This window comes from Lathamus discolor, unplaced genomic scaffold, assembly GCF_037157495.1.
Source record: "Lathamus discolor isolate bLatDis1 unplaced genomic scaffold, bLatDis1.hap1 Scaffold_78, whole genome shotgun sequence".
Classification (NCBI taxonomy): Eukaryota; Metazoa; Chordata; class Aves; order Psittaciformes; family Psittacidae; genus Lathamus; species Lathamus discolor.
Genome location: NW_027069390.1, coordinates 247,543 through 252,542, shown reverse-complemented (window position 1 = coordinate 252,542; position 5,000 = coordinate 247,543).

The window sequence follows — 5,000 nt, the reverse complement described above, 5'->3', positions numbered from 1 at the left end:
CTCGCGGGGCCACGCGGCCGTCACACAGCCCGGTTCGGTAACACGTCCGTGGAACCTCCTCCCGCCGTCGAGCAGAGAGCAGGAAGGACGCGGCCGACGCGGCGGGGCACGCACCCCGCCGCCAACGCGGTCGCGGCTCTTTCTCTCGCTCGGGAGGGGGGCAAGACCCAGGACGACACCTCGCACGCAACGGGAAGCGAGCTGGAAAGGAGACCGCCCAGCCTGAACACCGGACACCGCCCGCGGCCCGCCCGAGGACGGGGAGCGCAGACGAGCCCGGCCCGCCGGGGGCCCTCTCCGACGCGACCCGAAAGGCCTCATCGATCGGTCGGGGAAGACAGCAAGGACGACAAGACGGGTAAAAAAGGCCTCCCCCACGGTAGGCCAAAACGCTGCGTGTTCCTGAGACAACAGGGCAGCCCCGAGCCCACCCCGCGGGGACTATTCGGGGCCGGGTGGTGAAAAGGCCGACGAGAGCTCCCGCGAGCCCCTCTTATCCACAAAAAGCCACCGCGTTTTCGGTTCCCCGCTTCGCGGGCTCCAGCTTTAACGCCGGCAAAAGAGCGACAAGAGCGAAAAAGGAGAGGGAAAAGGCAGAAAGGGAAAAAGGGGGGGTGGGGGGTGGAAAGAGGTAACGGGGGGGGGGGGGCCGGACGGAGAGGGGGGGAAGAGGTAAGAGAGGGGGGAGCAGACGGAGGAGGGGGGGGAAAAGAGGTAAAAGAGGGGGGAGCAGACGGAGGAGGGGGGAAAAAGTTAAAAGAGGGGGGGCGGGAGGGGAGGGAGGAGGAAGGGGGGGGGAACAAAACAAAACAAAACAAAACAAAACAAAACAAAAAAAAAAACCCAGTACCGCCACCTGGGCCGAACCACCGGGCGCCTAGGCAAGCGCAAGCAAGAGCCGGACGCTGCTAAGGGGATCTCAGCGCCTGGACGTAACCGACGGGCTCGCCCGCCCGTGCCATCATCGGAGCCCCTCGCTCAGCTCACGGACGGGGCGGCGAGAAAATTGAGACCTGGGGATCGAGTCCCGCCACGGTCTTCCCAGCGTTCGAGTGCCGGCCTCCTCCGCCGCCGGTCTTTTTGCTCTCGGTCCACGCGGACGGAGACGAACGAACCAAGCTCGGGAAGCGCCGCGAAAGGCTGCCCAGTACACCCCTCACTATCGACGGCTGAGCCGCGGAGCGTGACAGCCTCTCAGCTAGCGCTGCTGCGGAGACGAGCCACTACTCGCTCCTGTAATACGGACAGACACTTCTCCGCCCGCGCTGGAGCGCAACACCAGACTTGTAGGCTCACCCGGTTGGTGCGCCAGCGACGACGCAATTTTCGATGACTCAACTGGAGGCAGCGAGAAACGGCCGCCTCCTCGACCGCCTCCGGAAGCGACGCGCCCGGCAAGATCTATCGCGGGACCTGGGAAATGCGGCTAAGTCCGCCGCGAGCCTGAAGTCCCCCCCAGAGACGGCGCGCGGAACTCTCCCTGCAAATCCGGCTAAGTCCCGGCGGAGCCGGCTAGACCTGACGGCAAACTGCGGCCCCCACCGCGAGCTCGCCGTCCGCCCGCCCTCCGGGAGGCTCGCAGGCTCGGGCAGCGCTTGCCGGGCGGGTGAGGCGCGGGTCCCTGCAAATCCGGCAAAGTCCCGGCGGAGCCGGCTCGACCCGACGGCAAACGGCGGCCCCCACCGCGAGCTCGCCGTCCGCCCGCCCTCCGGGAGGCTCGCAGGCTCGGGCAGCGCTTGCCGGGCGGGTGAGGCGCGGGTCCCTGCAAATCCGGCAAAGTCCCGGCGGAGCCGGCTGGACCGGACGGCAAACGGCGGCCCCCACCGCGAGCTCGCCGTCCGCCCGCCCTCCGGGAGGCTCGCAGGCTCGGGCAGCGCTTGCCGAGCGGGTGAGGCGCGGGTCCCTGCAAATCCGGCAAAGTCCCGGCGGAGCCGGCTCGACCGGACGGCAAACTGCGGCCCCCACCGCGAGCTCGCCGTCCGCCCGCCCTCCGGGAGGCTCGCAGGCTCGGGCAGCGCTTGCCGAGCGGGTGAGGCGCGGGTCCCTGCAAATCCGGCAAAGTCCCGGCGGAGCCGGCTCGACCGGACGGCAAACTGCGGCCCCCACCGCGAGCTCGCCGTCCGCCCGCCCTCCGGGAGGCTCGCAGGCTCGGGCAGCGCTTGCCGGGCGGGTGAGGCGCGGGTCCCTGCAAATCCGGCAAAGTCCCGGCGGAGCCGGCTCGACCCGACGGCAAACGGCGGCCCCCACCGCGAGCTCGCCGTCCGGGAGGCTCGCAGGCTCGGGCAGCGCTTGCCGGGCGGGTGAGGCGCGGGTCCCTGCAAATCCGGCAAAGTCCCGGCGGAGCCGGCTCGACCGGACGGCAAACGGCGGCCCCCACCGCGAGCTCGCCGTCCGCCCGCCCTCCGGGAGGCTCGCAGGCTCGGGCAGCGCTTGCCGGGCGGGTGAGGCGCGGGTCCCTGCAAATCCGGCAAAGTCCCGGCGGAGCCGGCTCGACCCGACGGCAAACGGCGGCCCCCACCGCGAGCTCGCCGTCCGGGAGGCTCGCAGGCTCGGGCAGCGCTTGCCGGGCGGGTGAGGCGCGGGTCCCTGCAAATCCGGCAAAGTCCCGGCGGAGCCGGCTCGACCCGACGGCAAACGGCGGCCCCCACCGCGAGCTCGCCGTCCGCCCGCCCTCCGGGAGGCTCGCAGGCTCGGGCAGCGCTTGCCGGGCGGGTGAGGCGCGGGTCCCTGCAAATCCGGCAAAGTCCCGGCGGAGCCGGCTCGACCCGACGGCAAACGGCGGCCCCCACCGCGAGCTCGCCGTCCGCCCGCCCTCCGGGAGGCTCGCAGGCTCGGGCAGCGCTTGCCGGGCGGGTGGGGCGCGGGTCCCGGCGCTGCCGGGCACTCGCCAGCCTTTTCTCGGCTGTTAGGGGTTGCCTCGGCTTTCCCGCTCCGTCATCTGACAATCCCCCCTGAAACAGCCTCTGGCTGGTGCTGGGGGCCGGGCGGGCAGAGGCAGCAGCCTGGGTCCCGGTGCTCGCCAGCTTGTTTTGTTCCGTGGGGGCTTGGTTGTTTTTTTGGTTTCGCGTGTCCGTCTGCTGACACACAGCCCACCACCCCGTCCCGCCGCGAAACACGTCTCTGGCTGGCGGTGGTGGGTGGGGGGACCAGGACCGCACCAGCTACGCACAAAGAGAAAAATGACCGCGACCGCTGAACCCAGGACGCACCGAAATACACCAGCCGATGCAGCCCGGGGTTCTGCAGATGCTGCGGCGCCCACCCCTCCTCCGCGGTGCCTCCCCCCGCCCCACAACGGGCTGGGAACAGATTGCAAAGATGTTCTTCTGGTTTGTGGTTTGGGGGAAATGTGTCTGAAACTGAGGAGAAGAGATGAAGATAGCGTGGCCGAGGATAGAAGGGAGGATTACGTTGCTCTTGCTGAGCATCCAAACAGGGTTCCCCACCACTGATGTTCTCACGGTTAAGTCTGTGGAACGTTAGGCACAGGTTAACGGTCGGCCTCAATGTTCTCAAGGGTCCTTTCCAAATCAAAAGGATTCTGCAGTTCTAAGAAAAGTTGATGTTTAGACTCAACTCTGTCCCTCGTCAGAGAAATGGCACTGCAGGAAGGCCGTGCGTCTGCCAGCTGAGGGAGGGAGCATCAGCACTTGCTTCGGCCTGTTTCCTATGGTGTTGCCCTGGAGCGCCGAGGAGCCCCGGAGGGAGCCCAGCGGGGCAGAGGCAGAGCCACCTCGGGCTGGGCCTCTGCTGCTGAGCTGGGCCGGGCTCCCGGGACGCAGATAGACGCTGGCGAGGGGGCAGAGCTGCAGAGAGACAGCTGCTCTGCCCAGGCGCAGGGCCGGCCGGGGGGGGCACCGCCTGCAGGCCCCCAGGGGAGACCTGCCAGCCTCAGAGAGCTGAAAGGCACTCCGCAGCGGAGGCTGCCGAGAGGTTTCTGCGGGAGAAACGTTCCCAGCCCTGTGCGTGATCAGGCTCTGGGTGCAGGACAATGCAGCTGTAGCTCCTGGAGGGATCTCCTCGAGCCGCTGCCTCGGACAGTCCATGGGATCTGTCAGGAGGACGCTCTCGGTTTCTCTGTGCGGATCAGGAGGAGGATGTGCTGCAGAGCAGGCCTTCCCTCTGCAGCGTCTGAGTGAGAGGAGAAAGCAGGTCCCTCATCCAGGGCTTGGCTGCAGGGTGTGAATGTGCGTGTGCAGCCAGCGGTGGGTGCCCGGCGCTTTCCTTGCGAGCAGGGTCCCCGCAGCTCAGGGGCTGTGTGCCGGGGCAGGGACTCTGCCGCCTGCCAGGGCCAGCAGCACTCAGCCTGCGCGGGGAGCTCCCCGAGGTGCTCGGAGAAGTAGAGGGGGAAGCGACAGGGAACCCCTGGCAGGGAAGGAAAAGTGTTCTTGGCTCCAGGAGCACCGAGAGGGAGCAGAACTGGGCACAGAGCAGGAGCTCCTGGCAGGGACAGCTCCAAGAAAGAGAGGCATGGACAGGGAGGGGGGGGGGGGGGGAAGTGAAGCCCATCCCTGGGGGCGGGGGGGGGGGGGGTGGGGGGGTGGGGTGCGTTCAGGCATCGTTTTCCCCAGCCACCGTGTTTTCGCTGTCCCGCTTCGCGGGCTCCAGCTTTAGCGCCGGAAAGAGAACAACGAGAGAGGGGCGGAAAGGAGAGCGAAGGGGCGGAAAAAAGAAAAAGGGAGGGGGTGGGGGGGGTGGGGAGGCGGTGGTGTCGGCGGCAGGGTTAAATATTATTAGGTGCCGTCACCTCGTCCCCATCAGTGGGCCCTAGGCAAGCCCAAGCGAGAGCCAGACGCTGCTAAGGCATCTCTGCGCCGGGACGTACCGAGACGGAAAAACGGTCGGTACTAAAAACTGTTTGTGCTGAAGTAAATGCTCGGATTACTGCAGGGGCGACGGCAGGGAGGCCTGAAGGTCGCACTGCCCTGAACCAGCTCCCGCGCTCGAGCGGGGGATACATTGAAACCCAGCAGCCGGCGCACCTGGGGCTCTGCAGACGC